Below are 11,553 nucleotides of genomic sequence, written 5' to 3' on the forward strand. Positions count from 1 at the left end.
CAGACATATGTGGCTGAAATACATTGCAAATAAAATTAGTCTTGTCTAGGGATTCACCGATCTGACTTTTTCAGTCCCGATACTGATGCCTGGGTTTTTGGTGTTGACCGATACCGAGTGCCGATGCAATACTAGTGTTTAATTGATAGGATGTATGCCTCACTGCGGGGAAAGGACTAAGATCATTCTTATGTGTAGGGCAAAATCACGCTTGACTTAATTAAAAAAAAAAAGGTTAAACAGTGTGCAAAGGGAATAATACTGCATACAACCTTATTGGATTTCAGATGGTAGCTCGGTCCTATGAAAGTAGGTTGAGAAATGTCCCATCACTCTATAAAGGGATAGATATTGATTTGGAGAGATCAATGAAAAGTTTGCAGAGTATGTGTAATATCCTCTAGGTTTTGGGCTGCAACAAAACAACAAACAAAATGCAGAGTATGCTTCTCTGTAAGAACTGGGATAGTGCATTGGTTAATGTCATGGAAAAGAACAATACAGTACAGCAGTTGTAGAAGCCTCCACTGCAGCATCTGCAAAAGGAGATTCAGAGGCAGGGGTCAATCGTCTTTTATGGTCTACAATCCATTGGAAACCCCTGGCCATGGCAGCATCTCATGTATACAAAGTCATTATATTATCAAACTCTACTCAGTTGACGGATCTCAAAACAAAAGGGACACAATGGCATAATGACATTCCTTTTGTATATCCATTTAAATTCCCAGCAAAGCAATAATATAAACAAGTTTTTTTTGAGTGAAGTTGTGTCAGTAATCACTACTTGCCTGATATACTCCATTAAATCTGTGCAGAGCACATGGCTTCAAAGTCAACCTCCAACCATTCCTTCATTATCTGACTGTTCTTTCCCCGATGTGGCCTTTACATAGCATGAATATAACATCCCTTTAGAAATGCTTGCTTTGTGTTGGATGGTTTAAAGGTCCTTTCTGATGTTAACAATACAGAACCCCCTGGCCCTATGACGTAACCTAATAATGACAGAGGTGGATATGTGGCCAAAAGACACTGCTTCAACCTTTAGAAAAGGTGAAATATACATGCATTTTCAGTTCAGTTTGTTTTAGTGCAACAACACAGAATTATTGATTGAAATACATCGGTTTCCATGCCCCATGGCATTAAGCAAAAATCTGTTTTCTCAGTCAAGCCAATTATCAGGTATATTTTGTGCAAACCAACCAATAACAATTCTGCTATGCATATTAAGTGGGAAATCTAATCTATCAGAATGCACATTCTATGGAAGTATGCAAATGGGACAACTGAAGCAGTTATAATTGCTCAGTGTGTGCTACGAATGTGAATGGCTTTTTGTATGAGCTAAGGACAAATTAAGTTAATGACACCACTATGGTAAATGGCAGACAGATGGAAAGTTCACAGAGATGAATCGCTTTCTTAGTTCTTAATCACATGTGCAATTAACTGGTGTATGAAGGTGCTGGTTTGATAGGTTTGTTGTAGCTATGTTTCATTTAAAATGTGTTTTAGAGTCCAATTAGTCAGTATCCTGGAGCAAGAAATATCCCTCTTTTATCACCAAAATGAAACTGGAACCTAGTACTGACAGCAGGAGTTAATGTAGGAACAGGACGGCGCATCAACAGAGATTATGAGAATCCACAAAATGGATGTATTGGATAAAGATGCCTTTGTGCTGTAGTTTTAATATTCATGATATGATGTGTGCATGACACAAGGCCCATAGTGGGATTACAATGTGGTGCAGAGAACCTGCAACACTGTCTGCGCAGCCGGTCAGCATCCGCATTCCATTCATCAGAGTCAGGAAGGCTAGTTGTCAAAAACTCAACTATTAATAATTCAAGTATAATAAAGTTTGCTTTACAACTTCCTCAAGCCACATCTCATCCAGCCGTTTGAATTCATTCTCGGTTGTCCAAATCAGCATCAGCAACAGGATGGCCTTCCAAAACCACAAACCTTGAATATTTAATTAACCCCATCCATTGAAAGTACATCCTATTGACTACAATTAAAAAAAAAAAAACTCTATTAACAGTTTTGATAAAAGATTTTGACTTTTTCTGGGGTTAGTAAGTGAACTTTGAGTTAGAATGTATTGACTTTCACACTCAACTAATAATAGCTTTGAAAGGAAAAGGTTCAATGTGTTTTATTGATCAGCATTCAGAGACCTAAGAGTCTCGCAGTTGATTTGCAATTGGCTTATTAAGACTCAAATTGGCTAGTAAGGACTTCGGCCTTCTCTCAAACTACTTCAAATCTTGAGTTAGACTTACCCCAAAAGATATAAAAACAGACTTGGCCGAGAGTCTTTCCGCACTACGATGTTCTCGTCTTCCTCCTTCACGCTGACTTTGGTGTCCTTGAAACATCCACAAGACGTCTCTGCTCACTCCAGAGTTTCCAACACACTGGAAATGAAAATGTCAAGTTGTCTTTCATTTTAAACTTTTAAGTGTGTTTTTAGGTTGCCAGTTTGAAAGGTTAATCAGGAGTAGAGCAGACAGCATGCAGTGTGAGCCTTCTAAAAACAAAGTAAATATATATATTTATTTATTTTATGTTAATATCAGAACTCCTACACTGATTATTAATCAGATCATTTGGTTACAGAATGAAATAAACTATTATTTTAGCCTCGTCTGCCATTTGTCTGTAACAGAGGGGAAAACTAGTAGGAGAAACCCCCCTCTCTCCTTAGTTAGTTAGTTGAAAGGAACCTATCTTCTTAGTGTTATCATTTTATATTGCTGATACTTCTTCATCAGCTCAGTATCTTCAGTTCAAACTGGATTTGAAAGCCCAGAATGTCACGTTTAAAAAGCTTCACAAGCTCAATGATTCAAGCAATATTCCTCACTCCACAAAAAAAAAAAATACGTTATTATAATTCTTTAACCTTTTTCCTTCATCAATGAGACTTTGCAAATTAAACCAAATCTCCAAAAATGCAAATTAGACACACTGTAACAGAACACAGTGGACCTTTACTTCAGGGTAATCCATGTATTCAGGGCACATTTTGGGGGATTTTTTTTTTCCCCTCAGTGTGTGCAGAGTGACTTCCCTTCCTAAATAAAGTTCACATGAAGCAAGCATTTAGATAAGAATCAAAATGATAAAGTGTAGTAGCCTGGACTGTACAGCTTCAGATAATCCCCAGTCAGCTAGGTATCAAACAACGCCTGCCTCTAACTGCAGCACAGTTGTTGTGTAAACAGAGCTAAAGCATATTTACCCTTCAGCTAAAGGTGTCTCTTGAGCCGCCTTGTTTGTATATATCTGAACATCCTTCACAGGGTGCCTGGAGGGGGCTCACGTCTGAAATTTAAGCTTTTTACTTCACAGTAGGCGAAAAAGCAACTAGAAGCAGAGGTCACGAGGAACACTTCCTTTTCTCGCAGGACATACACGCAACAATGTGCACATACACGAAAACACGCGCATTAAAACACAGGCACCCAGGGACTTTGCACTGTGCAGTAAATATCTTGAAAAAACACGTCTGAAGAAGAGGTTGAAAAAGACTGAAGACCTTTACAGACTATTTCCCAGTGCGTACACTCAGGTGGGAAAAGGAGGAGAGAGAGCAAAAGAGAAAAAGGAGATGACAAAATGTGTGTGTGGGGGGGGGGGGGGGGGGGGGTGCAGAAGGAGGGAAATAGAGTGAGAAAGACAGACACGGAAGGGAGAAGAACACCAAATGTTAAATAGCAGTTCAAGTGGAAGAATTCCAGTTTGGATTCAAGCTCCTTAGCTAGTGAGGATCATTAACACGGCCAGCCTGGCTTCTCTAAACGCTGGGGAGGACTGAAAGATGGGGAATAAAAACCTCTCAAGCGCATCCCCCACAAGATTCATAAGGCGGTCACTTGTAAATAAAATACAGCACATGCTGGCTGTGGAAGGTAGTTCATAATGCAAAACCACATGCCATGGATCCAGGAAATAGGGATCCTTACCCAACATGAACATTGAACTCTGACCTCTTTGGATTTAGTTTGAAGCACAGTGGCAAAAGAACCACTCTACTGTGTGAATTCACGGATTGAAATAAAGATCAAGGTGAATATGTCTCTACAGTGCTCTATGATATGATATAAATCAGAGGTTTAGATCAGTTCAACTATGTCGTCTCAGTTGGGAAATTTACCTTACAGGTACTGGATGGAAAGCAGAAGAAAAAGACTGTAAAGCTCTCCTATATTACACGCATTTCCTCCATTATTTCAAGTGGGCAGTTCACATTTCTCCTCACATTTTATGATCCTATGAGCTTCATCATTTTCCTCCTCTCCGCTCGCTGTTTAAGACACGGTAAAACAAAGCTCCCAAGAGGCTTGAAAACCAATCCAAGCCCCTGTCCTGCTTCAATAAATCATGTGTGATATGCAGTACACATCTTTTTCTGAGCACTTCCGACCAGTTTTACAGCATGATCCATTGAGTGGTTTAATCAGACAGCATCAAAACAGTTTGAAAATACAAATGTCCTTAGTCAGTGGTTTAGAATATAGCCGAGACCTGCTTTCTTGGACATTCTGTTATCGATTCCTGCTTTTCCCACTCTCAGCACTGTCACTCTACACTGTTGGGGGGCTGTGTATGTGAAATTTACAACATCTTGCCAGATCAGGCAATGCCAACCAGCAAATACTGCATCCTTGCTGTTACATCAACCCGTCTGTCACAGTGCAACTGTTTCTCTTCATCTGTTATTTCTTTATTAGAGAGGAGAGGGACGCTCACATACTGCGCTATGTGAAATTAAAAGCTGTAAGACAGACAAGTGTACGGATAAGATCATCATAATTGGCACATTCATCAGTCTTCTGGTGCTAAAGTACTTTGTGGTGGAGATATAGTCTTCAGTGGTCTAAAGCAAATCTAGTAAATCTTAAAATTTAAATCCAACAAATAAAATATACTGTAGGTCAGCATGAAAATGCTGTTGGGAAACCAAATCAGTTTTTAGTGTTTTGCATTACAGTTTTAAGCGGTGGTGAAACACAGTGATAACTAGGGATGTCTCCAACTGATCCTAAGTATCAGGGTTCAGGCATATTTTAATGCATCCGCAGCGGCTAAAACAAACCAATGAAAATGTTTCAGCATCCAGTTTGGCGGTGAGTTGTCAGATATGTGTGCTCTCCTGCAAGCCTCTGTCTATTCACTGTGGTCCCACCAAATTTAACAGAGTGATACATCTGTTCTCTAGCTGCTCAGCTGCTTCTATGGTTGGAAAGACAAGAAAATGCTGTCTATTGATCCCTCTAAATCTTTTAAATGCAGTACTAAATATCTGTAACATATAAATAGTACTGTACAAATAGAAATTAACAATGTATGCACAAAACAATTACAAGAATTGTTTTTACATTAATATAGCCGTACAAATCAAATGTCTTTATCTCAACCATACCAGCGCTAATCTATACGGCAAAGAAAAGAAACTGTGCTTCTGTGACGGATATGAGTGTTTGAATTGCAAGTGAAAGAAGAACAAAAAGATTTTTTTGTCCTTTTACTGCAGTTTCTTATCTGCTACTGTGTTTAAATCTGTGCAGTATCTGATGGATAATGCGGTCCCTAATGAGAGCTGAATATGCCCACATTTAACTGTCGTCCTAACGATAAGTAATGACGCTAGCTTAGCTAACACAATTAACACTGGCGCAGGGAAAAATAAAATTCCCCCAGAATGAGGTATTATGTAAATTATTAATTACTACATAGACGATTGCAATCTTGTTAAGCTGCCCATTGGCACCGGAATGAATGTGAACGATTTGGAAACATTTGGAGTATGGAAAATAGTGGAGATAATCCTGACAGAGTGGGAATGTGAGAAAGGTTCCACAGAAACCGCCTGCTCCTTAAGCAATTTATAGAAAAAGAAATTGCAATTTAACCACCAGGGCGGGAAATTAGCACCCACCACCAGCCAATGGCGGGTACTTTTTCAAAGTGGCGGGTGACTTTGCCTTGTATAACATCCACGGTGGCGGGTGGATTGTAAAACATTCCTTGTAACAGCTTTTGTCAAAGAGTGCTGTTGCTAAGTAACAATTACGCACTGAGTCACGTTACGTTACTGCTAATGAATCCCTAACATTTACGGATTTTGCTGCTTCATAATAACAACATTCAAATGCCAAAATAACAGAAGGCTTTTATTGTGAACAGCCGGGGCTTTCACCACGCATATTACCATCAACTCTTAGACCTTTGTCGAGTGGTTTTCAGCGCTAGTCCGTGATGACATGTAGTTCAGCTGAGGTACAGACAAAAGAAAAATGATCGGTAAAAATAAATGTGCCGACAAAAAGAGAAGGTACTTTTCGAACAAGTGGCGCATTGATGACAAAGGGAAAACGAGGGAATGGTTAGCCTTGCTTCCCGACGACCAGTCCATGCAAAACTTTCTGTTGAACCTACGCGTCGTTACAAAATGCAAACAATTCGTATTGGTCATATCACTGCACTGCCGTACAGATGGGGAGACAGGACCCCAGGAGCAGAGTGTGAACAAATATTTATGGTACATTTTATTTTATTTATGGTATGATCACCTGATATTCCCTCTAGCGCCACCATGAGGTTGACATTTTAGATAATTCGAGGATACCAGGATGATTATCTTTGTATCCATCTACAATGAAGAATGTGTTTTACACCTGTGTATTTTTTTTAAAAGTATATAATAATGCCGTTTTGGGCTTGAGAATTGTTCAGGAGTGAACATGTTTGGTAACCATGGTGGCTGTAGGTCATCATCAACTCTGACGATGGTAAAAAAAAAAAAACTTTCCCATCTCTTTACCTCTAAGCACAATGTATCAATTGTTGGCACTGCCTTAAAACCTTGGAGCTAAAATGTGTATTAATAATAAAAAAAATAAACGTATGGAAGCAATTCAAAATATGATAGTGCACTTTTATAAATCTGAATTCCGGAAAAAGTGACTGGTAAAAAATATAAGTGGTTGGTAAAATTGGGCATCTACCAGCCACTGTGGCTGGTGGGCAAAAAAAAAGTTAATTTCCCACCCTGTTCACCACTAAACACAGACTCGCAACAAATGCTAAATCCTTTTTGCATTTGTTCTAGTCAGTAAAGTATCAACACTATGACATATCCATAAATCCGGCGTATGCCGTTAAACTGTCATGCATGTCCCAGAGAAGTCTTTCAAATGCAGACATTTTATTAAAATAAAAAGGACAGGATCTCTCTCTTCACCATTACATACAGTAAAAAATATCATATAGAGCATTAGTATAGCAATCTGTATTTAATTTGAATATCAATCACATGAGTTCTGCACACTCATTCTACATTTAATCAGAGATGCATGTTTTATGAGCAGCAGCTTCCACAAAATGCAGTTACACTTTGTGTGTTTCTGCGTATACTGTTCTGTGTGTCAGAAAGAGAGGCAGAGAGTGAGTAATAGATAAATGACTTTAAACTATAAAGACGCGCTGACAAAGACAAAACGAGTCTGAAGAGAAAGAGAGACGGAGAGAGAACGGGTTCTCTCAGAGTTGGGTGTCTCAGCTTAATGACAGAGGATCCACATGGGAGAGTGGCAAGCTCTGTGCGAGATATAATAAATCCAGAGACCGATAACCTCGAGCCTCCACACGCACACACATGCGCGCACGCACACACACACACACACACACACAGAAATTAACTGCTCAGCTTCTCTGTTTACAGGGAAACTGAATAGGTGGTTTTCTCTCTGCTTGTGTTTAACTGCTTCTTCCTTTTCTGTCACTCCATCACTCTCTCTCTTCTCAGGATATAATCACCACACAGCTTCCAATATGGTGTTAATAACCCCCCCCCCCAACCAACCAACCTGTACCCCTGCTGTGACCATGAACAATATGTCTGGCTGACTTTGACAAATTAAACCAACTCAATATATGGAAATAACCTTCACAAGATGACATGGAGGGAAAGACGGAAGCAGAAGTGGGGTGACAGAGGGGGGGGAAGGGAGGAGAGTAATGCGAAGGGGGGGGACTGAAGCAGAGACGGGGACGCATACAGATGGATGATGGTATATTTCAAGCATTGCATGGTATTTCCGAACCATGTCCAACATGAGAACACAAGGAGAGATGGTGCACATATAGACCGACTTTCTAAATGTCACCATAGCTAATAATCAGTCATTACAGCGGAAACACAGATTATCTGTGCAGGAAAGGCAGTTAATGGAACTTGAAAACAAACAAAGATGTTTACACTGCAAAACGGCTTACAACTTGAGAAAAAAAAAGGTACAAGTACTGATCACAACAGTCACTAATGAAAAAAAGAAAAACACAATTCACCATTTCTCCATGCATATATTAATCTATCAGATGGGGACAACTTTGAAAACTATTACAACTATTTTTACAAGCAACTCAGATCTGACCATGCTTAAAAAGGTACAACAGCATCGTCATACTTCAGTTAAAAATTCAAGATACTTTTTAGAAAATTAAGTAAACAATATTACATTACAAAATTGTATTTTCCTTTAACAACCAGAGTCTATTCCATACCAAGAAGAAAAAAATCCTTTAACTGACACAATAAGTGTGTCTACCTCAAGAATATACAAGTGGCTGGAAGCAAATATCCTTCCCATGTTAGTTGTGATAAATTGCCTTGTAATCTATCCATCAACTACTCCCAATGAATTTTCTCAAAGTAAGCTTTTATAATGACTCTATTAAACTGCCCAAGTGGCTGCAATTCAGACACATCACCTTTTGTAACAAAACATCTTCTACAACACACACGTATGCACTTTAACTACAATAGCATCCACACACGCACATGGACACACAAACCAGGAAGAAGGGGTAATTAAGCAGCTATTGTTGTGCTCCTCTCTGCTCAGCACGATAACGGGTTGATTGATACTGAGGTTCCCTCGTTAATCACCTGGCTATGACCATAAATGCGCACAGTCTTGCGAGTGATGCTCAATCTAAAACTGAAAAAACATGAGACCCAAGCACAAACACAAAGGCAAATAAATATACGTCTGTGAACGAGTAAAGATACAGGACTTGCACACCATACACACTCTTATCCCAAGCTGAATGCACCTGCCGAACATCCGTCCCCTTTCCACACAGGCACAAGTTAACTCACCTGCTCCGAGTGACCAGCTGAAAGCCTTTAAATTGGCCTTGGATAATCTTCTTCCCTCTCTCTCTCTCTCTCTCTCTTCACTCTTGAGGCAGTACACGGACGTCCTGCGGGCCACTCACCCTTCCTGTGTGGCTTGGCATAAATGCATCGATCTCTCGGGCCAAGTGGTACGTGGTCCTGCTGATACCCCGAGACTCAGATGTGCTCTCTCCTCCCCGCCGCTCACTCTGCCTCACACAGCTGCAGAGGGAAATATGAGAACAGCCAACGTGGTTGAGCGCTGAGCCTTGCTCTCGCTCTCTCTCTCGCTCTCTCTCTCTCTCTCTCTCTCTCTCTCTCTCTCTCTACTGAGCTGAGATGCTCTCTCTCTCAGGTTGTCAGCTGGTGCGATGCTCACCCCTACTATGTCTACACTCTGCCACTCTGTCTTGCTGTACTCAGCTGCATGCTATCTTATCACCATCTCTTTTTTGTTGTTTCTTCATTGATTCCTCTTCCTCCCCCTTTCTCTCTCGCTCTCATTATTGATCTTTTTTTCTGTATCTTTGCTAGTGCAGCCTCTAGTGGTTGCTTTCTCTCCATGCTGCTTATGAAGTCCGAATCAAATTTTACTCACAGAGAACATGAAGCTGTGATGTGACTTTGCTCCAGGATTTGAGTTGGCACCGTCAGCTAAAAAAGAAATGGAAACAAATGATTAATATTTTTACAGCTGATTATGGCTGCATCTAAGGATTATTTCCAGTATTGATTAACCTCCAAATTATTTCTTTGATTAATCCATTTCAACATGACGTCTTAAAAAAAAAAGCTTGTTTTGTCCGACCAACAGTGAAACATTTTTGTTTTTTTTGGTTTTTTTAGATAGAGAGGCAATGATTGGTTGATTGATTAATCGATTAATCAATCAACGGAAAATGTGCCTGCAACTAATTTAATAATTGATTTTATTCATTTTCCTAAATCATTTTTAAAGCAAACCAAACATTTGCTGGTTCCAGCATCTTCAATGTGAAGATTTGATGCTTTTCTTTGTCATACTTGATAGTAATGACCTTCGGGTTCTGGACTGAATGTTTAACAAAACAAGACTTTTATAGATGACATTTTGCCTGTGTGAAATAGCTGGCGTTTTTAACATAAACTGGCATTTTATAGACAAAATGATGAATCGGTGTATCAACAAGAAACGTTACGCCATGTGTACTGTGTGTTTATACCTGTGAGCCACATCAAAAACATATTTCCATTGCCTTGTTAATGACATTGAGGTTAAACATCATTCTTTCCCAGTTTGGCTTAATCTGTAACTTCAATAATACAGTAACGTTATTGATATGACAATTTTCTAAAAATTAAAAAATTAAAAATCCTAAATGCTTAACGTTACAGGGTAGCTAAAATAATGATCATGACTGTAACGTTTGTGCACCACTCTGCTGACGTTAGCTAATTTGCTACATTTGCTAATGTTGACAGGTAGCTAATGTTAGCGATAGGCGATATATGGGTAGATGTCATAGGTAGGTAGGTGCTATAGTGTTAGCGAACACCTAACGCTAGCTAGGTTTGTTGGGATTATTTGTTTTTTAATGGCAGGGAGGACTTACAAAATTTGAAAGACTATCATGACAGAAGTCGGAAAAAAGAATGATGGAAAAATGATTATGCAATGTAACTAGCGCTAGCTAGGTTGGAGAGCTATAACGTAAGGTAACGTAAGGTACCGTTAACGTTAATTTAAAGGGGAAGTAGTTAACGTTAGCGTTAGCCCTGTAACGGTAAAAGCGCATTGACATTGACGTTAAATTAGCTACCTGAATTACCCACCCATGTCATACCTTCAGTGCTAACGTTAATTCATACTTAACAGAAGAGTTTTAAGAAAACTCACCAGAGGTAAAGCAAGCATCTTAGCAATATTTCCTGAAAAAAAAAGAAGAAAACCCAATCTTGTTCCAATACCATGCGAGTAGTGTAGCTAGCTAGCTAGCAAGCTAGTTAATCAACCACATAAAATCCAAGGGACAGTTTGAAGTGCTGCTCATGGCATCACGGCGCTCAGTGCTGCCGCTGGTGGCTGGAAGCTGCAGTGCAACAATATGGTTGGATGTAAAATTATTTACATTACACTTATATCATATGCAACATTTTTTTTTAAACATTATTTATTAATAGTACTTTTGTGATGCACCAGACCTCCCAGGTCTTAACATGAAGAAAAAAAAGAGTGAGATGTATGAAAAGAATCGTGGAATCATGTGGTACCCATCAAGTAGGCTACAGTAAACTATCAGTAGGCAACAATAATAATAGTTACATTTTATTAGTATTTAATGTGCGTCCTATACTCTTTCAGATTGCATGTTGAA

General features: G+C 39.3%; 1 protein-coding gene across 7 annotated transcripts in view; it reads right to left on the reverse strand.

Annotated features, from left to right (window-relative positions):
- tnr (tenascin R (restrictin, janusin)) overlaps positions 1-11,183 on the reverse strand; it is a 190,565-nt gene extending 179,382 nt beyond the window's left edge. For 2 of the 7 annotated variants that reach the window (XM_032530652.1, XM_032530650.1), the window contains exons 1-4: positions 11,076-11,183; positions 9,798-9,853; positions 9,182-9,421; positions 2,295-2,429 (exon numbers count right to left, since the gene is read on the reverse strand). The gene's annotated coding sequence lies outside the window, so the exon portion shown is untranslated. The remainder of the gene's footprint in view (positions 1-2,294; positions 2,430-9,181; positions 9,422-9,797; positions 9,854-11,075) is intronic. The other 5 variants (XM_032530654.1, XM_032530653.1, XM_032530656.1 and 2 more) reach the window with 3 other exon arrangements.
- Positions 11,184-11,553: the final 370 nt, after the last annotated feature.

Source organism: Etheostoma spectabile, chromosome 12 (assembly GCF_008692095.1).
Source record: "Etheostoma spectabile isolate EspeVRDwgs_2016 chromosome 12, UIUC_Espe_1.0, whole genome shotgun sequence".
NCBI lineage: Eukaryota > Metazoa > Chordata > Actinopteri > Perciformes > Percidae > Etheostoma > Etheostoma spectabile.